Source organism: Coregonus clupeaformis, unplaced genomic scaffold (genome assembly GCF_020615455.1).
Source record: "Coregonus clupeaformis isolate EN_2021a unplaced genomic scaffold, ASM2061545v1 scaf0630, whole genome shotgun sequence".
Taxonomy (NCBI): domain Eukaryota; kingdom Metazoa; phylum Chordata; class Actinopteri; order Salmoniformes; family Salmonidae; genus Coregonus; species Coregonus clupeaformis.
The window spans coordinates 20,920-43,443 of record NW_025534085.1 but is presented as its reverse complement, the minus strand read 5'-3'; positions in this window follow the sequence as shown (position 1 = coordinate 43,443).

Sequence of the window (22,524 nt, the reverse complement as noted above, 5' to 3'; positions counted from 1 at the left end):
AGTCAATACAGGGAGCCATAAACTCAGTGAGAGGACAGTTGCTCACATCTCTCACATTCTGCGTGAGAAAAGAAACAGACATGATGAAATTGATCACATTCAGTACATACATACCTGTATGAGTCAGCACTATTTTCTTATACAAATAAGTGGGGGAAAAAAATATTTAGTCAGCCACCAATTGTGCAAGTTCTCCCACTTAAAAAGATGAGAGAGGCCTGTAATTTTCATCATAGGTACACGTCAACTATGACAGACAAATTGAGAAAAAAATATCCAGAAAATCACATTATAGGATTTTTATTGAATTTATTTGCAAATTATGGTGGAAAATAACTATTTGGTCACCTACAAACAAGCAAGATTTCTGGCTCTCACAGACCTGTTACTTATTATTTAAGAGGTTCCTCTGCCCTCCACTCGTTACCTGTATTAATGGCACCTGTTTGAACTTGTTATCAGTATAAAAGACACCTGTCCACAACCTCAAATAGTCATACTCCAAACTCCACTATGGCCAAGACCAAAGAGCTGTCAAAGGACACCAGAAACAAAATTTTAGACCTGCACCAGGCTGGGAAGACTGAATCTGCAATAGGTAAGCAGCTTGGTTTGAAGAAATCAACTCTGGGAGCAATTATTAGGAAATGGAAGACATACAAGACCACTGATATGCTCCCTAGATCTGGGGCTCCACGCAAGATCTCACACCGTGGGGTCAAAATGATCACAAGAACGGTGAGCAAAAATCCCAGAACCACACGGGGGGACCTAGTGAATGACCTGCAGAGAGCTGGGACCAAAGTAACAAAGCCTACCATCAGTAACACACTACGCAGCCAGAGACTCAAATCCTGCAGTGCCAGACGTGTCCCCCTGCTTAAGCCAGTACATGTCCAGGCCCGTCTGAAGTTTGCTAGAGTGCATTTGGATGATCCAGAAGAGGATTGGGAGAATGTCATATGGTCAGATGAAACCAAAATAGAACTCTTTGGTAAAAACTCAACTCTTCGTGTTTGGAGGACAAATAATGCTGAGTTGCATCCAACGAACACCATACCTACTGTGAAGCATGGGGGTGGAAACATTATGCTTTGGGGCTGTTTTTAAGCAAAGAGACCAGGACGACTGATCCGTGTAAAGGAAAGAATGAATGGGGCCACGTATCGTGAGATTTTGAGTGAAAACCTCCTTCCATCAGCAAGGGCATTGAAGATGAAACTTGGCTGGGTCTTTCAGCATGAAAATGATCCCAAACACACCACCCGGGCAACGAAGGAGTGGCTTCGTAAGAAGCATGTCAAGGTCCTGGAGTGGCCTAGCCAGTCTCCAGATCTCAACCCCATAGAAAATCTTTGGAGGGAGTTGAAAGCCCCAAAACATCACTAATCTAGAGGAGATCTGCATGGAGGAATGGGCCAAAATACCAGCAACAGTGTGTGAAAACCTTGTGAAGACTTACAGAAAATGTTTGACCTGTGTCATTGCCAACAAAGGGTATATAACAAAGTATTGAGAAACTTTTGTTTTTGACCAAATACTTATTCTCCACCATAATTTTCAAATAAATTCATAAAAAATCCTACAATGTGATTTTCTGGATTTTTTTTTGTCATTTTGTCAGTCATAGTTGACGTGTACCTATGATGGACATTACAGACATCTCTCATGTTTTTAAGTGGGAGAACTTGCACAATTGGTGGCTGACTAAATACGTTTTTTTCCCCACTGTATATATATCTAGTGTCCTCTCAGATGCTCTGCACCAGTATGTCCCAACCCTGGGTCCCCTAGCCAATGGGCCAGCTAAGTGTAAAAATACATGCCCAAAACATTGTTAGCTTACATTCCATGGCATATGGAACATTTTGCCCTTACAATAACTTATATATGCTTTATTTAATATTGTTCAATAGAACTCTAGTCGACTTTGTCAAAGTTGGTCTTGTTACCTCCTCAATCAGTCTTGGCATTTTCCTCGTCTTGAACCAAATCCTCTTCATCTTCTTCTCCTGATCCTTCTGGATCTGCAAAACCAGAGCCAACCTGGCTCCCAGCTCCATCACGTAGTCTGTCTGGATCGCCCTTTCCTCCAACCGACACTCACCCCTCCTCTGTGTCAGCGTTGAACCCTCAATGTCTTCCTCTTAGCTAACAATAACTCTGGAAAATACATAACGTTGTAGTAAGTGGGTGTTGCTAACCAAATAATAATGCATCTCTTTACAATGTGCACACGTTTTCTTTCCAGCTACTTACAATTAAGCAAGTGAGAATCTTGCTCCAGATATGGTCCTCTGTAGCTCAGCTGGTAGAGCACGGCGCTTGTAACGCCAAGGTAGTGGGTTCGATCCCCGGGACCACCCATACACAAAAATGTATGCACGCATGACTGTAAGTCGCTTTGGATAAAAGCGTCTGCTAAATGGCATATTATATTATATATGTTTACGCAATAGGCTTATCTGAATTACTAGTAAAAAGTTGGCTACTGGAAAAGCGACCAAGTTCAAATGAATCGATTTTGGCTGTTCTTATCATTATGTGAACAATATCCTTTATGACATCATCATTGTGATGCAAGGCGTTGCCATTGGAGATGAAAAAGCACAACACAGACTTTAAAAAGCAAACTTCAGGCTCTTTCTGTACCTTACTATTGAGCCTTATTCAACCCCTCATGTAGCTCTACTCCATATTGGGCCTGGTTCTCACAAACCACACTAATCAGTTCCATCATATCATTGAAAACACTGTGTTTTGGGTAGAAAATGACTCTATATCCATGCAGGACCTAACTTGTACAGTTTCATCTATTTTAAAAACCAAGGAGGTAAAAACGCCAGTCTTCTCTTTGAGTGCCCCTGAGTGCACCTCAATTTAAAGAGGTCTATCAATTCAACCATTTGAAATGGATGTCCATTCAATTAAGAACATATTATTCTTATTAGAAATGAATCAGCTACAAATTAGGTAGGCGTACTTGTTTTTTTACACAACCTACTCATTTTGGTACATATTTATTGAGATAATTGATTACAACATATGTTGGTGATTAACACAGAGAGATTTTTTTTTCTGTCATCAATAGAATGCATTAGCCATTAGGCTGGCTCACTACAATTGTAACATGACATCTCAGGTGTCAGGATGAAGCATTTTCTCACAAAAAGAGGACTCAAGCAAACTATCTCTCTTCAACAGTTTCACTAGTCATGTTAGGTCTACTTAAAATGTCACATTCATACACAAGTAATTTGAAAATAAGTTATACTACTGAAACACATTCACAATAAGTTATATTACAACCTACCTCTGAAGTAAGCAGTGTGTTCTCTCACTAATGAAATAGGACATTAATAATCTGTCAGTGGTTAGTTGAATCAGTCTCTTTGCACTGTTCAGTTTGTCTGTGCAACAGGTAACCTTCCAGAATCGGAATCTTGTGATGTCACAATGGAGTCCCCATTGCCATTGTTACCCACAGCAGCTTTCATGTGTAATCAAATGCTGGCACAATTTAGTTTATTTATTTTAGATTTTTTGTACCTATGCAGCACAGTCATACCTAATATATACAATGAATCCATATAACCAAATTTTTTATTAAAATAAAATGCTGTAACTCATATCAAATGGTTGACCATTCAAACGACATGTGTTTTGCCTAATTAAAAGTCAATATGTTTTAGATATCATAAATAGCAGCCAGGCTTACTTAGGTTGTTTGTTCGATCTCAGCCTATGACTAATGTTAATATTCATCATCATCATCATCATGAATAAAATACATAGGCTACCTTACTACAGTAAAACAAGTCTTCCATAGTCTATGTCACCTCAGTAACAAAGTTCCAAAAAAGAAATGAGGGTTCAAGAAAACATCTCTCTTCAATGGCCTCAGCTATTAGCCATATGATCACCAAGGTCAAATGCAGCACCCAAATCAAGAAGCAGCTCATCCACAAGTTTATCTTGGTCAAGTGACCTGAGCCATTGATCGATTAAATCAACCAGAGCTGTTGCAGTCGAGTGATCCTTACGGTATCTTTACGGTACGCATGCTCATAGAGGGATAAAATTAGCTGGATGTGTAATTATATAGGCCCAAAAAATGTAATTGAAGAGTAGTTGTCATTGATGTTTAGCATTTTAGTTTAATAAATTATTAAATAAGGAAATCAATATCAGCTGACTATACAACAGTATTGTTTAAAATTATGTTTGAAAATTTTCTTATCCATGTCTTTCCAGTTGATATAACCAAACAGACAACCTTTGTTGCTCAAGAGCGTCACACATTCCTCCATTCATTCTCTATCATATTCCCCTCCATCATATTCCTCTATCATATTCCCTCTATTATATTCCCTCTATTATATTCCTCTCCATCATATTCCACTCCATCATAATACACGCTATCATATTCCCTCTATCATATTCCTCTTTATTTATACAGGGAATCCCAATTGAGACCAGTGTCTCTTTTTCAATGGTGCCCTGTGTTATATCAATTAACAATCCAAACAGCTTAAACAGATAAAATTACATACAGAGCAGAAAATATATAGAGCAAAATTATTAGACTTGAACACATACATTTCACAATGAACAGGTCTTGTATTTAACCAGTTGAGCTGACAACCATTTTGCACTGTTTCACTAGGGCTTTAATCATCAATCTAGCAAGAGGGCAATATTTTATTAATGTAGTGGTGTCCCTCCCCCCAGGAAGCTATGACCTTTAGCTTTCACCTGGAATTGTTCATTTATGTCTGAGAGAAAGAAAAAAAACTTTTCAAACCATATGATCTAGTACACAAGAAAAGTATAATACAACCTTCTTTACTACTTTGCCAAACATTTCATGACATTAGTGATAGTCAAAATCTGTAAAATTTGTGAATGTCTAAATTAACATTTGGGCCATTTAACCAGTGTGCATCCCTCCTATAGACAATGGGAGAAGGGCTATGTAAAGGTCTCGATTTTGTCGTTCTGAACAAATGTTTGACTTCCACACAAAATTACTTCTTGACTTATTTTAGGTTTAAGGAAGTGTGTAGGTCGCATTCTTTATAGTAGAGATATGAAAGTTATGTATTTAGCTCTGCCTGCTCGAGACAAATTCAGTGATTGCTTTGCCAAGGCTGTGCCGTGAAGCAGTCAAGCTGGATAAATGTTTTTCCTGGACGCCCCTTTGACTTAACGTTGCAGTTAAGTGATATAAATGCATGTAATGATGCAGCCGACCACCAGAGGGAGGCAAATACAAGTTTATTCGACAGAGGACATTTACCTGTTTCTAGGAAGGTCTGGATGGATGTCTTCTGAAATATAAAACGGTGGGAAATCAATCAAATAAGTCATGTAAACATTTACATATTTTTTAAAGAAATTCTTGCGCCCGATTTCGGGGACTGTCAGCCTAAGAGATTTTCAGTTTTAAAGTGATCTAATGAAACAAATCCTCTCTGTCATGTTCCTCTTAATATATTCCCTCTATCATATTCCCCTCTATCCTAATCCCTCTATCATATTCCTCTCTATCATATTCCTCTCCACCCACTCCTCCTCCTTCCTCCTCTCCCTCATCTCAGTGCAGCCCCTCTCCATCCACTAGAGCAGGAAGTCTCTGGGCTCAGTGAGGTCCAGCTCAGACTGAAGAGAGGCCGTTTTAACTCTCTTCTCCTTTAGCTGTTCCTCCAGCCTGGCAAGTACTATGTCCTTGTCAACCACGCAACCTGATCTGGACTTTGAGATTATCTGACGTCTCTTTTGCTTGAGACATTTCTCTTTGCTGCTCATCTCTTGAGTATTCCAGCACACAAATGTCCATCTTGAAGTAGCATAAATCTGAGGCTACCTCTTTTTTCAGATCCTCATGTGCTTCTCTTATAGGTTTGAATGTGTGTCCTCTGTCGTCTCACCCATCTCTGCAGATCATAGAGATCAGCTTACTGTCCGTCTCACAGAACAGCTTCAGAGCCTCTCCATGTTCACGACATTCATCTCTCTACTGTTTCCTCTCTCGGCTGTAGCTCTCTGTCTTTTAGCATCTTCCTCCAGTTTCAGCTGGTAGGCCACGTTCCTGATCAGTCTGTTGATCTGGAAGATTCTGTCTCTGACCAGAGCCCTGCCCACTTGACAGAGTTGGTGTCCAGCATTCAGGCTGTCTTGGAGGCATCTCTTGCAGAAGGTGTGCTGATAGCTTAGAGACACAGGCTCAGTGTAGATGTCTGTGCAGATGGAACAGCACTGGTGGTCTGCCAGGTCAGAGGAAGCTGTGGCCATAATTACTTTGCTCGTGCTCAGTGTGTGAGAGACAAAGAGGCAGTGTCCGAATACCCATATTAGAGTACTAAATAGTATATATATAAAAACATTTAGTTTTTTAGTATGTGAAATTTAGAAATTATGCCGCGTTCACATGCTAGTCGGACCTAGGAAACTCTGAAATGTCCGACTTGTTGATTCGTTGAATGCGGCACGTGTATAACTACAACCAGTAAGCAAGTCTGAAATGTCCGGGTTTCCAAGTTCCGACTAGCACGTGAACGCTGCAATAGTACTAAGAATGCGTCATCTAATGCGCGATTGCATTGACTCCCGTCATTCGTTCATTTCGGTACAGCGCGTTAATTTATCTGACTATCAGCTGTTGCCAAACAAGTGAGTCAGAAAATAAGAGTGAATTATACTAGATCAAAGGCGAAATTAGTATGCAGTTTAAGTAAGTATTACGCTAGAATGGATATTCAGACACAGCCAGTAACAGGTCTGTCTTGGAAAATACATGTATGTTCTTGAAGTACGCAGTCAAATTACCATTAGCTTTAAAGCCCTCATGAAGAACACTGACAGACTTCTTGTAAAGGTAGAGGCATGTGACTATCTTACAGCAAGACAGACTAAAGTTCAGTGTCAGTGACAACTTTCAGTGTGGGTGTAGGGAAAAAGCTAAAACACAAGTGAATAAAGGATGGGTTTTATTATCCATACAATATAAATAGGAAATGTCTAATAAACAAATTATTCCAACTAATTCTTTGGATTGGAGATTACTCCTTTAGACTGTTGATGCACACATTGAGGTCAGAAAGTACCAAATGAGTGTCCAGCATGCTCTAGTGGTTATTACAAGTAACTACACATATCACACCACAACAGCTAACATAGTGTCTCACTCCCTCTCCTCCTCTCCTCCTCTCCCTCTTGACTCCTCTGTTCTTCCTCTATTCCTCCTCCTCTCCTCCTCGCCCTCTCAGCAGCTCCAGCTGGATAGAGTGACGGCGAGGTGACGTCCTGCCCCTCTCACTGGAGGGCGGAAGAGGGGGAACAAACAGGATGAGGAGGAGGTGGAGAGAAAGAGAGTAGGAATGGAAGAGGAGGTGGAGAGGGGTATAGGAGGCAGAAAGCCTGGTCTAAGTATTGCTTTAAAGGCAAGAGAGGGGGAGGAGGAGAGAGCGTGAGATATGGGGGGAGTGGGAGAAAGAGGGGAGGAGGGGGAGGAAGGGGAGGGCAGCTGTGTCCGACACACCATCCTTACACCTGCAACAGGTAGGCCAGGGGGCGGGACCTGTAGGTGAGACTCATAACATGATAAGGGGGGCAGGTGAAGAAGGGGTGGAGCTGGAGTCAAGGAGGGGAGGGTGTTCCTACGAGCCACCTGCCAGCGAGACGGGGAGCAGGGAGGAAGTCTGTCCACAGAGCATTTCTGGGTCATTGGGTCGCCTCCTATGAGATTAGATCCCCCTCTACAATGTAAAGCAGTTTGAGTACTGGAGGGTTCTCTGTATAAATCCAAGGTGAAACCTCCAGGGGCTAGCCTTCTCTCAGGGGAGAGTCTGCTCTGGGCTGCCTGCGAAAGGTGTTCCTCTGTGGGAAAGAGGAGAGAACAAGAGCCCCCAGAAGAGATCTCCTTATGGTAGTGATGGACAGATCAACTCTTCTTGTCATCTTCCACCTCTTCCTCTTCCTCTTGCTCGGCCTTCTCACTCCTTTCCTTCTTACAGTCGTGATGGAGAGAACCCTTTTCTCCTTCCTCTCCTCCCTCTTTCTCTTCCTCTACCTTACTCTCCCTCCTTCCCTCTTGGTAGACCTTGTTTAGTCAAGACAGATTGTGGATAGCTAGCCATGGTTCAGACCACTGTCGCTGTCTGGGAGGGGGGATACAGGACTGGTCCACTGGACTCAGCTCACATGGGGAGAACCTGCTGCTGCTGCCACTCCCCCTCTTACCTGGGATGAGATCACGTTTGGAGGAAACCTGGCACCATCCCTACGTTGAAGCATGGTGGTGGAAGCATCATGCTGTGGGGAGGATTTTCAGGGACAGGGACTGGGAACACGCCCCATTCACATCGACAGGGCTGTAGTGGAGCGGGTCGAGAGTTTCAAGTTCCTTGGTGTCCACATTACCAACAAACTATCATGGTCCAAACACACCAAGACAGTCGTGAAGAGGGCACGACAACGCCTTTTCCACCTCAGGAGACTGAAAAGATTTGACATTGGTCCCAGTTCTACAGCTGCACCATCGAGAGCATCCTGACCGGTTGCATCACCGCCTGGTATGGCAACTGCTCGGCATCCGACCGTAAGGCGCTACAGAGGGTAGTGCGTACAGCCCAGTACATCACTTGGGCCAAGCTTCCTGCCATCCAGGACCTATATACTAGGCGGTGTCAGAGGGAGGCCCAAAAAATTGTCAAAGACTCCAGTCACCCAAGTCATAGACTGTTCTCTCTGCTACCGCACAGCAAGCGGTACCAGAGTGCCAAGTCTAGGTCCAAAAGGCTCCTTAACATCTTCTATCCCCAAGCCATAAGACTGCTGAACAATTAATCAAATGGCCACCCGGACTATTTACATTGACACCTCCCCCCTTTGTTTTTACACTGCTGCTACTCGCTGTTTATTATTTTACATTTTACATTTACGTCATTTAGCAGACGCTCTTATCCAGAGCGACTTACAAATTGGTGTATTCACCCTATAACCAGTGGGTAGAAAGATTACTTCATCCTATCCCAGGTATTCCTTAAAGAGGTGGGGTTTCAAATGTCTCCGGAAGGTGGTGAGTGACTCCGCTGTCCTGGCGTCGTGAGGGAGCTTTTTCCACCATTGGGGTGCCAGAGCAGCGAACAGTTTTGACTGGGCTGAGCGGGAACTATGCTTCCGCAGAGGAAGGGGAGCCAGCAGGCCAGAGGTGGATGAATGCAATGCCCTCGTTTGGGTGTAGGGACTGATCAGAGTTTGAAGGTACGGAGGTGCCGTTCCCCTCACAGCTCCATAGGCAAGCACCATGGTCTTGTAACAGATGCAAGCTCCAACTGGAAGCCAGTGGAGTGTGCGGAGGAACGGGGTGACGTGAGAGAACTTGGGAAGGTTGAACACCAGACGGGCTGCGGCATTCTGGATGAGTTGTAGGGGTTTAATGGCACAGGCAGGGAGCCCAGCCAACAGCGAGTTGCAGTAATCCAGACGGGAGATGACAAGTGCCTGGATTAGGACCTGTGCCGCTTCCTGTGTAAGGCAGGGTCGTACTCTCCGAATGTTGTAGAGCATGAACCTGCAGGATCGGGTCACCGCCTTGATGTTAGCGGAGAACGACAGGGTATTGTCCAGGGTCACGCCAAGGCTCTTCGCACTCTGGGAGGAGGACACAACGGAGTTGTCAACCGTGATGGCGAGATCATGGAACGGGCAGTCCTTCCCCGGGAGGAAGAGCAGCTCCGTCTTGCCAAGGTTCAGCTTGAGGTGGTGATCCGTCATCCATACTGATATGTCTGCCAGACATGCAGAGATGCGATTCCCCACCTGGTTATCAGAAGGGGGAAAGGAGAAGATTAGTTGTGTATCGTCAGCGTAGCAATGATAGGAGAGGCCATGTGAGGATATGACAGAGCCAAGTGACTTGGTGTATAGCGAGAATAGGAGAGGGCCTAGAACTGAGCCCTGGGGGACACCAGTGGTGAGAGCACGTGGTGCGGAGACAGCTTCTCGCCACGCCACTTGGTAGGAGCGACCGGTCAGGTAGGACACAATCCAAGAGTGAGCCGCGCCGGAGATGCCCAGCTCGGAGAGGGTGGAGAGGAGGATCTGATGGTTCACAGTATCAAAGGCAGCAGACAGGTCTAGAAGGACAAGAGCAGAGGAGAGAGAGTTAGCTTTAGCAGTGCGGAGAGCCTCCGTGACACAGAGAAGAGCAGTCTCAGTTGAATGACCAGTCCTGAAACCTGACTGGTTAGGATCAAGAAGGTCATTCTGAGAGAGATAGCAAGAGAGTTGGCTAAAGACGGCACGCTCAATAGTTTTGGAAAGAAAAGAAAGAAGGGATACTGGTCTGTAGTTGTTGACATCAGAGGGATCGAGTGTTGGTTTTTTGAGAAGGGGTGCAACTCTCGCTCTCTTGAAGACGGAAGGGACATAGCCAGCGGTCAAGGATGAGTTGATCAGCGAGGTGAGGTAGGGGAGAAGGTCACCGGAGATGGTCTGGAGAAGAGAGGAGGGGATGGGGTCAAGCGGGCAGGTTGTTGGGCGGCCTGCAGTCACAAGTCGCAAGATTTTATCTGGAGAGAGAGGGGAGAAAGAAGTCAAAGCATAGGGTAGGGCAGTGTGAGCAGGACCAGCAGTGTCATTAGACTTAACAAACGAGGATCGGATGTCGTCAACCTTCTTTTCAAAGTGGTTGACGAAGTCATCCACAGAGAGGGAGGAGGAGGGGGGGAGGAGGATTCAGCAGGGAGGAGAATGTGGCAAAGAGCTTCCTAGGGTTAGAGGCAGATGCTTGGAATTTAGAGTGGTAGAAAGTGGTCTTAGCAGCAGAAACAGATGAAGAAAATGTAGAGAGGAGGGAGTGAAAAGATGCCAGATCCGCAGGGAGTCTAGTTTTCTTCCATTTCCGCTCAGCTGCCCGGAGCTCTGTTCTGTGAGCTCGCAATGAGTCATCAAGCCACGGAGCTGGAGGGGAGGACTGAGCCGGCCGGGAGGATAGGGGACACAGAGAGTCAAAGGATGCAGAAAGGGAGGAGAGGAGGGTTGAGGAGGCAGAATCAGGAGATTGGAGGGAGAAGGATTGAGCAGAGGGAAGAGATGATAGGATGGAAGAGGAGAGAGTAGTGGGAGAGAGAGAGCGAAGGTTGCGGCGGCGCATTACCATCTGTGTAGGGGCAGAGTGAGTAGTGTAGGAGGAGAGCGAGAGAGAAAAGGATACAAAGTAGTGGTCGGAGACATGGAGGGGAGTTGCAGTGAGATTAGTAGAAGAGCAGCATCTAGTAAAGATGAGGTCAAGCGTATTGCCTGCCTTGTGAGTAGGGGGGGACGGTGAGAGGGTGAGGTCAAAAGAGGAGAGGAGTGGAAAGAAGGAGGCAGAGAGAAATGAGTCAAATGTAGACGTAGGGAGGTTGAAATCCCCCAAAACTGTGAGGGGTGAGCCATCCTCAGGAAAGGAACTTATCAAGGCGTCAAGCTCATTGATGAACTCTCCAAGGGAACCTGGAGGGCGATAGATGACAAGGATATTAAGCTTAAATGGGCTAGTGACTGTGACAGCATGGAATTCAAATGAGAAGATAGACAGATGGGTTAGGGGAAAAATTGAGAATGTCCACTTGGGAGAGATGAGAATTCCTGTGCCACCACCCCTCTGACCAGATGTTCTCGGGGTATGCGAGAACACATGGTCAGACGAGGAGAGAGCAGTAGGAGTAGCAGTGTTTTCAGTGGTAATCCATGTTTCCGTCAGCGCCAGGAAGTCGAGGGACTGGAGGGTAGCATAGGCTGGGATGAAGTCAGCCTTGTTGGCAGCAAAACGGCAGTTCCAGAGGCTGCCTGAGACCTGGAACTCCAGGTGTGTGGTGCGTGCAGGGACCACCAGGTTAGAGAGGCAGCAGCCACGCGGTGTGAGGCGTTTGTGTAGCCTGTGCGGAGAGGAGAGAACAGGGATAGGCAGAGGCATGGTTGACAGGCTGTAGCAGATGGCTACAATAATGCAGAGGAGATAGGAATGAAATGAACTAAACATCTGGGAATGGAGAGAGCAGGGCCTCCCTCACCAAAACTCCCAAATATAACTCTCCCAACTTCCACCTCAGAAACTATAATTGTTTCATACCACTAAAACTCTCCCAACTTCCACTTTAGAAATTAGAATTGTTGTAAACTACAGCGGTTCAATGTTTCAAGGAATAGACTCAACTTACTTTATTCAGCTAGCTAACTATGACGCCATAGCTAACTAGCATGCTAGCATCCAATAACACACAGTTTAGCACCAATACTTGGTTACAACAAACTACCAATAGTGTGTTAACACACTAAACAGAAATTCGTGTCCGTGTCTAGTTCCTTTTATAACGCAGCAATAATTATACGTTGGCTAGCTAGCACAAATATATTGTATGTAGTTGCTATAGTACTGCTAGCTGGTAGAGTTGGCTAGCTAGCAATGGCTGCGGTGATGACTTTGTTTGAAAAACGGCGTCGCTGCGAACGAATGTAGCTGGCTAAATGGATATTATATTTAGTTGCTACCGTTGCTAATAGCTACTCGCCAGCTAGTCCAGGAGGTGAGTTAGCTAGCTAGCTAGCTTCGTGCTACACCCGGCACCGCCGAATACAATACTAACCTACAATAATTACATACAATAACTACCCACAACAACACACGATGCCTACCTACAATACCTAACTACAATCTAAATACATAGTTTAAGCCTTACTCGACAAAGCCCAAGCTATGTATAGAGCCAAACTTACCCGACGCCAGCTGTCTGGGTGGCAGACAAGAAGACATTGGTCTTCTGCAATCAGTAGCTGTAAATTAAGTACAGTAGCTACTAACTACCTAACGTTAATGCTTCAGATAATGAGGTTAGAAAAACAGCTGAATGGTAGGTAGCTAGCTGGCTTAATTACAGGTACTCTTAAGCGTGAAATAACATTGGAAACAACTATCCACAGTTGCTAAAAGTTACCAGTAGCTACCCGCTAGCTAGCTAGCTTTATTGGTCCAGGTAGTGGGTTAGCTAGCCTCGTGCTTCACCGGGCTCAGCCGAATACAATACTTACCTACAATAATTACCTACAATAACCTACAATAACTACCTAAATAAACTACCTACAATACCTAACTAAAATACCTACCTACAATCTAAATACATGGTTTAAGCTTTACTCAACACCATATAAGAAGCCAAGCTTACCTCCTGCTAGAGAAAACACAACCTCACCCGACCATTTCCATTTCCGACTATTATCCATGCATAGTTACTTTACCCCTACCTAAATATACAAATTACCTCAACTAACCTGTACCCCCACACATTCACTCGGTACCGGTACCCCTTGTATATAACCTTATTATTTTATTGTGTTACTTTTTTTATTTTTTTTTACTTTAGTGTATTTAGTAAATATTTTCTTAACTCTATTTCTTGAACTGCATTGTTGGTTAAGGGCTTGTAAGTAAGCATTTCACGGTAAGGTCTACACCTGTTGTATTCGGCACATGACAAATACAATTTGATTTTATTTGATTTGGAGTCAGGATCAATGGAAAGATGAACAGAGCAATTTACAGAGAAATCATTGATGAAAACCTGCTCCAGAGCGTTCAGTACCTCAGACTGGGGCTAAGGTTCACCTTCCAACAGGACAACGACCCTAAGCACACAGCCAAGACAACGCAGGAGTGGCTTCGGGACAAGTCTCTGAATGTCCTTGAGAGGCCCAGCCAGAAACCGGACTTGAACCCGATCTAACATCTCTGGAGAGACCTGAAGATAGCTGTGCAGCGACACGCCCTATCCAACCTGACAGAGCTTGAGAGGATCTGCAGAGAAGAATGGGAGAAACAACTCAAATACAGGTGTGCCAAGCTTGTAGCGTCATACCCAAGAAGACTCGAGGATGTAATCGCTGCCAAAGGTGCTTCAACAAAGTACTGAGTAAAGGGTCTGAATACTTATGTAAATGTAATGTTTCCATTTGTTATTTTTAATACATTTATAAAAATGTCTAAAAACCTGTTCTCACTTTGTCATTATGGGGTATTGTGTGTAGATTGATGAAGAAAAAAAACAATTTAATCAATTTTAGAATGAGACAAAGTGTGGACGCATGTTTTTGAATAACATAATGATTTCTTGATGACGATTATTTTCTATTTGAACAATTTTTACTCAATTAAATGGAATCCAAGATGGTGTAGTAGTGCAGTCCTGTTTTTGTTGTGTGTCTGTAAATAGCCTGTAAATACCCTGTTTTTTTGTGTGTATTTTTCATACATATTTCCCTATCAGAATTGTCATTCTTCCACTAAATATACTTTCCTGCAACCCGCATCACTCAATGTGAAACGGATTCTATTATTGACTTACCTTTTATCTAGAATCTCCAGTTGAAACTAGCTAGCCAGCTAACTAGCTACTTGCTATTAGCCACAGTTAGCGGTATTTCACCCAGAACATTGGATTTTTCTGCCGGAATAATTTAATCACTGGACATTAATCACCGGATCGCAACTAGCTAGCCGCAACCAAATGGATGTTGCTGTTTGGCTAATCACCACTGCCCCCGATGCAAGCACCAATTAGCCTCGAGCTAGCCTAGAGCCAGGCCCATATCCCGGCTATCTACCTCTCGGTCTAATGGAAGGAAGTAGCCAGCTAACTAGCTACTTGCTATCAGCTACCGTTATCGGTTTTTCACCATTGTCCGTGGCCTGCACCCCCTACCAGCCAGCTCTATATTGGACTATTATTCGACCAGTCTGCACTGTCTGCACAGCGCGTTATCGACCCAGAACAAATCCGTTTTTCTGCCGGAATAAATGGACCTTTAACTCTGGATTCATCGCTACCAGCTAGTTGCAACAAACTGGACGTTGTGGTTTGGCTAATCATCCTGAGCTAGGCCCATCTCCCGGTTATCTACCTCTCTGTCAACCGGACGGGACCACCTAGTGTTGACACGGAGCCCCGCCGATCCTACAAGACTGGTCTACTGACGAAATCGTCTGATGTGGTTACAACAGGCTTCCCGTTACGACGTCAACCACGAAGATTCCATCTGCTAGCCCCGACACGCTAGCCATGGCCTCTTGCGCGCTAGTGCTTTAGCAGCCCCCGAAATATCCTATTCCTGTTCACCGGACCTTATGATAACTCAGCTATACAGCTGATGCCTGCAGGACTGTTCCTTTTTACGGTACCGCATCCTGTTTATGTTGAGCCTCTCCCAAACTGTGTCGTCATTACCAGCTGTTGTCTTAGCTCTCTCAAATTACACCTGTGATTGCTTTACTCCTCTCTCCCTTGTCAATATGGTTAGCTTATTGTTGTTTCGGTTATTTCTAATTGTACTATTTCACTGTAGATCCCCCAGCCCAGCTAAACCTGCCTTAGATAGCTCCTTTGTCCCACCCCCCATACACGCGGAGACCGACTCAATTGGTGCCTCCAGTGATGCCATCTCTTTCATTGTTACCCAACGCTTAGGTTTACCTCCACTTTACTCACATCCTTCCATATCCTTGTCTGTACATAATGCCCTGAATCTTTTCTACAACGCCCGGAAATCTGCCCCCTTTATTCTATGTACCCAACGCACTAGAAGACCAGTTCATAAAGCCTTTAGCCGTATCCTTATTCTAGTCCTCCTCTGTTCCTCTGGTGATGTAAAGGCTAACCCAGGCCTTGCAGCCCTCAGTATCACTCCTACTCCCCAGGCGTTATCATTTGTTGACTTCTGTAATCGTAAAAGCCTTGGATTCTTGCACGTTAATATCCGAAGCCTCCTTCCTAAGTTTGAGTTATTCACTGCATTAGCACACTCCGCCAACCCTGATGTTCTAGCAGTGTCTGAATCCTGGCTTAGGAAGGCCACCAAAAATTCTGAAATTTCCATCCCCAACTATAACATTTTCCGTCTAGATAGAACTGCCAAAGGGGGTGGAGTTGCAATCTACTGTAGAGATAGCCTGCAGAGCTCTATCATACTATCCAGGTCTGTGCCCAAACAGTTTGAGCTTCTACTTTTAAAAAAACACCTTTCCAGAAATAAGTCTCTCACTGTTGCCGCTTGCTACAGACCCCCCTCAGCCCCCAGCTGTGCCCTGGACACCATGTGTGAATTGATTTTCCCCCATTTATCCTCAGAGTTCGTACTGCTTGGTGACCTAAATTGGGATATGCTTAACACCCCGGCAATCCTACAATCCAAACTAGATGCCCTCAATCTCACACAAATTATCAATGAACCTACCAGGTACAACCCTAAATCCGTAAACATGGGTACCCTCATAGATATCATCCTGACTAACTCACCCTCTAAATACACCTCCGCTGTCTTCAAACAGGATCTCAGCGATCACTGCCTTATTGCCTGCGTCCGTAACGGGTCCGCGGTCAAACGACCACCCCTCATCACTGTCAAACGCTCCCTAAAACACTTTAGCGAGCAGGCCTTCCTAATTGACCTGGCCCAGGTATACTGGATGGATATAGATCTCATTCCGTCAGTAGAGGATGCCTGGTTGTTCTTTAAAAGTAATTTCCTCTCAATCCTAAATAAACATGCCCCATTCAAAAATACAGAACTAAGAACAGATATAGCCCCTGGTTCTCCTCAGACTTGACTGCCCTTGACCAGCACAAAAACATCCTGTGGCGAACTGCATTAGCATCAAATAGCCCCCGCGATATGCAACTTTTCAGGGAAGTTAGGAACCAATATACACAAGCAGTCAGGAAAGCAAAGGCTAACTTTTTCAAACAGAAATTTGCATCCTGTAGCACTAACTCCAAAAAGTTTTGGGACACTGTAAAGTCCATGGAGAATAAGAGCACTTCCTCCCAGCTGCCAACTGCACTGAGGCTAGGAAACACTATCACCACCGATAAATCTACAATAATCAAGAATTTCAACAAGCATTTTGCTACGGCTGGCCATGCTTTCCACCTGGCTACCACTACCCCGGCCACCAACTCTGCACCCTCCGCTGCAACTTGCCCATGCTGACAGCTGATCTGGACCTCTACAAATAAGCTGGGCTAGACAATATGGACCCTTTCTTTCTAAAACTAGCCGCCGAAATTGTCGCAACCCCTATTACTAGCATGTTCAGCCTCTCTTTCATAACGTCTGAGATCCCCAGAGATTGGAAAGCTGCCGCGGTCATCCCCCTCTTCAAAGGGGGTGACACTCTAGATCCAAACTGTTACAGACCTATATCCATCCTGCCCTGCCTTTCGAAAGTATTTGAAAGCCAAGTTAACAAACAGATCACCGACCATTTCGAATCCCACCGTACCTTCTCCGCTATGCAATCAGGTTTCCGAGCTGGTCATGGGTGCACTTCAGCCACACTCAAGGTCCTAAACGATATTATAACCGCGATTGATAATAGACAGTACTGTGAGGCCGTCTTCATCGACCTGGCCAAGGCTTTCGACTCTGTCAACCACCGCATTCTTATTGGCAGACTAAATAGCCTTGGTTTCTCAAATGACTGCCACGCCTGGTTCACCAACTACTTCTCAGATAGAGTTCAATGTGTCAAATCGTAGGGCCTGTTGTCTGGACCTATGGCAGTCTCTATGGGGGTGCCACAGGGTTCAATTCTTGGGCCGACTCTTTTCTCCGTGTATATCAATGATGTCGCTCTTGCTGCTGGTGACTCTCAGATCCACCTCTACGCAGACGACACCATTTTGTATACATCTGGCCCTTCATTGGACACTGTATTAACAAACGTCCAAACGAGCTTCAATGCCATACAACACTCCTTCAGTAGCCTCCAACTGCTCTTACACACTAGTAAAACTAAATGCATGCTCTTCAATCGAACGCTGCTGGCACCCGCCCACCCGACTAGAATCACTACTCTCGACGGGTCTGACCTAGAGTATGTGGACAACTACAAATACCTAGGTGTCTGGTTAGACTGTAAACTCTCCTTCCAGACTCACATTAAGAATCTCCAATCCAAAGTTAAATCTAGAATCGGCTTCCTATTCCGCAACAAAGCCTCCTTCACTCATGCTGCCAAACATGCCCTCGTAAAACTGACTAACCTACCGATCCTTGACTTCGGCGATGTCATTTACAAAATAGCCTCCAACACTCTACTCAGCAAATTGGATGTAGTCTATCACTGTGCCATCCGTTTTGTCTCCAAAGCCCCATACACTACCCACCACTGTGACCTGTACGCTCTTGTTGGCTGGTCCTCTCTACATGTTCGGTGTCAAACCCACTGGCTCCAGGCCATCTATAAATCACTGCTAGGCAAATCCCCGCCTTATCTTAGCTCATTGGTCACCATAGCAGCACCCACCCCGTAGTCTGCGCTCCAGCAGGTATATCTCACTGGTCATCCCCAAAGCCAACACCTCCTTTGGCCGCCATTCCTTCCAGTTCTCTGCTGCCAATGACTGGAACGATTGCAAAAATCTCTGAAGCTGGAGACTCTTATCTCCCTCACTAACTTTAAGCATCCGTTGTCAGAGCACCTTACCGATCACTGCACCTGTACACAGCCCATCTGAAATTAGCCTACCCAACTACCTCATCCCTATATTGTTATTTATTTTGCTCTTTTGCACCCCAGTATCTCTATTTGCACATCATCTCTTGCACATCTAGCATTCCAGTGTTAATACTAATTGTAATTATTTTTGCACTATAGCCTATTTATTGCCTTACCTCCATAACTTGCTACATTTGCACACACTGTATATATATTTTCTGTTGTATTTTTTTGACTATGTATTTTTTTACCCCATAAGTAACTCTGTGTTGCTGTTTTTATCGCACTACTTTGCTTTATCTTGGCCAGGTCGCTGTTGTAAATGAGAACTTGTTCTCAACTGGCTTACCTGGTTAAATAAAGGTGAAATAAAATAAATAAATAAATATGATATTTTGAGTGTAAGATCAAGCTGATAGACCACAATGACATGTTTTCACAGCCTTTTTTGTTCACATTTCCTTCTGGTGCCAATAATTCAGGAGGGCACTGTACACTTCCACTCATCACTTAGAAACTGTGTTCACGGTCGTCGGAAGGGCGCCATCATCCCGTATACTATTTTATTTATAAAGCAACCACGAAAAACAACAAAAGAGATAGTAAAGTCCTCCAGTGACAATATACTGAGCTTGGAACATGAACCATAACCCACACAGGAACACCCGATAGTGCTCCCAATCGATTCTTTTATTCTTTTGAAACTTTTTTTTTTTCTTTTTATTTTGTTCATTCCAATTTTTTCTTCACTATTTTTTTTTTTTCTTTTAATAAAAGTCATCATTCCAGCCTCGTGTCCTTCGGCGATAGCTCTTTCACCCAAAAGATTCCAAGCGGCTCAGACAGGGGTCCTGACACAGGAGTTATGCCTCCTGATTTTTCTGGGAGGAGGATTCGCTGGTCCTTGGGCACACTCGGATTCACCGCCCTGTTCCAACGAGGTGTGTACGGGCGGCAGCGCAGCCTGAACCCCGTGAACACCCTAAAATTTTTTTGGGGGGCACATGGCTTGGGCGACGGGCAGCAGGAGGCTGCCACAACCCAGAGTCAGAGGCTGCCAGGTTGGGGGGGCTGACGGGGGCAAGATTGTGTTCTCCTCGGCTACTAAGAAGGAAGGTGTTGGGGTGATCTGGGGTTGTGCAACCATTTCCGGCCGTTCCTAGTCCCGGTGCAGCCATTTTGTTCCCGTCATCTGTTCTCCCCTCACTAAGTTAAGGTGCTCGCTGCCGATTCGGCCTGTTCCTGCCATCCGCACCAAGTGTACGGTGCGCGTCGCCAGCTCCCCGGCCTGTTCCTACTCCACGCACCAGGGATCCGGTCGCTTCGCCCAGCCAGCCCGGCCTGTTTCCTCACTCCACGCACATACTTTAACCATCCTTCGCCTGTTCCTACTCCACCAGATCGTCCTTCCCAGCCCCCGGCCTGTTCCGCCACTCCACCGATCGGTGCGTCGTCGCCAGCCCCGCCCGGCCTGTCCCTGCCTCTCCACTCGTTGAGTCCCCAGGTCCAACATACCCTGTTCGTCCCCACTAGGAGTTTAGAGTCCCCAGGTTCCAGCATCCCTGTTCATCCCCACACGCTGCCTTTCCTCACCTCCAGTTCCCGGCTCCACGCATAGCCTCGGTCGTCCCCAGGGCCAACATGCCCTGTTGCTGCTTCCACTACTAATTGTCCTCAGCCCGGTGCCTCCAGTTCCGGCACCGCGCATCAGGCCTCTCAGTCTCCCCAGGGTCCAGCATGCCTGTTCTTCTCCCCACTCCCTGATCTGTCCTCAGCCTATCTGTTCCCCCCCTCAGTCTTCCTCGGCGCCAGAGTCTCTCTGCTCACCTCTATTCTCCCGTCAGAGCCTTCCCCAGACAGGATCAGCCAGAGCCGTCTGCCGGACAGGATCAGCCCAGGCCTTCCTCGAGACAGATCATCCAACCTTCCGCCAGACGGCGATCGGCCGGAGCCTTCTGCCACGACGGATCTTCCAGAGCCTTCTGCCAGACGGGATCAGCCAGCCTTCTGCCGACGATCGCCACCTTCTGCATGCCAATCCTCTCTCATCTCAGCCGCCGAGCAGCCATCTCAGCCAGCCTAGCACAGATCCGTCAGCCATGCCGTGAGCCAGCCAGCCAGGATCCCCATTTAGTCAGGTGCCTGCCCTTCTCGGTGTTCTCCTTATCCTGGTCTTCCCTTATCATGGTGTTCCCTTAGCCTGTTATTGCCCCTTAGTCTACTCCCCTTATTCTATGCGTCTACCTCTTCCATGCTCCCCTTTTTTGCCCCTTATCCAGTGGGGTTGGTTGGAGGGGGTGGTCATTGGGAGGAGGCTACCGAACCAGGTTGCTGACTGCGGTGGGGTGGGGATCCACCGGGGCCAGACCGCTTCACCGGGGACGGACGCCCCCCCAACCTCCCTAACTGTATGCTGGTGCGCGTCTCTTTCGAGTATCACCTCTGGCTCCAAGGACTGTGTGTTAGGGCCAGGGTTGTATTTCATTTAGTGGTGTTGGGTTGGGTGAGTTTCATTTGTTTGTGTTGTTGGTGATTGGTTAATGCTCCCAATCGGGTCCAGTGTCAGCTGTCGTCTCGTTATCTCTGATTGGGGATATCATATATTCTGTGTTTTTCTCCTGTGTTTTTGTGGGTTATTGTTCCATGTTCCAAGTTCAGTGTTTTTTTAACTTCATCTCTCTTTTGTTGTTTTTTACGTGGTTTCTTTATAAATAATCATCATTTCCTCCCATCTTTTCCGCTCCTTCTCATCGTACACTGTATGAAAGTCTTCACTTTTCCCATTATCTCTCTCCTTTGAGTTCCCCTCATGTCATCTACATTATATTACAAAATATTAATTCCAAGGCAAAAAAATATGATTTACAAATAATAATATTTATTTGAATGATACAGTATTTATGAAGTTGAAATTTAAATTAATGTTTTTTAATTTTATTTTCACGAAATGTAAAAACAAAACATAAAAAAATAACAAAATAAAAAAGCAAGGTAAAAGAAAAACACAAACAGATCCATATTCCTATTCCTTCAGTCGTCTTTACCACTATCCAGTTAATCACATTCGGTTGGTCTTTCATTACATTTCATGAAAAAATGTTTTTTATGTATTTTTTTATCATTTCCTTGACGGTCGGCCATTCAGTGCATTATTAATTCTATAAACATCTCATAACCCATTCATCTTTCTTCCTTATTTTTGTGCTATTTTCAGTCTCTTTGATCACCAACACCTGCATTACTCACAACATAGTTCATTTACTATATTTTTAATTTTTTTCAAATTTTCTCTCCTATCCATGTATCTATTAATGCTCTCCTTTCCCTTACTTTGTTTCCTATTACACCTAATGTATATATCACCTATCAATCCTTTCAACTGTTGTTTAGTTCATTTAGGATTCAACATTTAAATGTGCAACCTCCCCAAATTTCGAAAAGTAAACATTTTGTGTTTTATTTTTTTCGGTATCTACAAACATTATTTTTTTATTCTTTGTTTTTCATTGCATGCAAAAATACATATCTCCTTCTCACTCTTTCTTACCCATCTACTCATCCATCTTCAAGCTTTCATCCCTTCCTGCTCTTCTATCACCCTCTCAGTTCCACCTCCAGCTGCTCCCTCTTTTCCTCTTCTCCAGTCTCTTCCTCTCCTCTTTTCTCCTCTTTTCTCTCTTCTTCTCCTCCTTTTTTTGTGCTCCTCATCTCCAGGAGCTCAGCTTGACCTCTCTCTCTCTCTTTTCCAGCTCCTCAACCCTTCTTCTCTTTCTTATCCTTCTTTTCTTTTGTATCTTATTCACCCCTCTACCTCTTTTTCTCTACCTTTTCCTTCTCTTTTCTTTCCTTCTCTCTTTTTCTGTTCTAACTTCCTCTTTTTCTCATTCTTGAACTTTCTTTTTCTCTTTCTCTCTGCGCTCCATCTCCTTTCTCTTTTTCGTCATCTTTCAACTTCTTATTTCATTTCCTTATTTTTCTCTTTTTCCTCC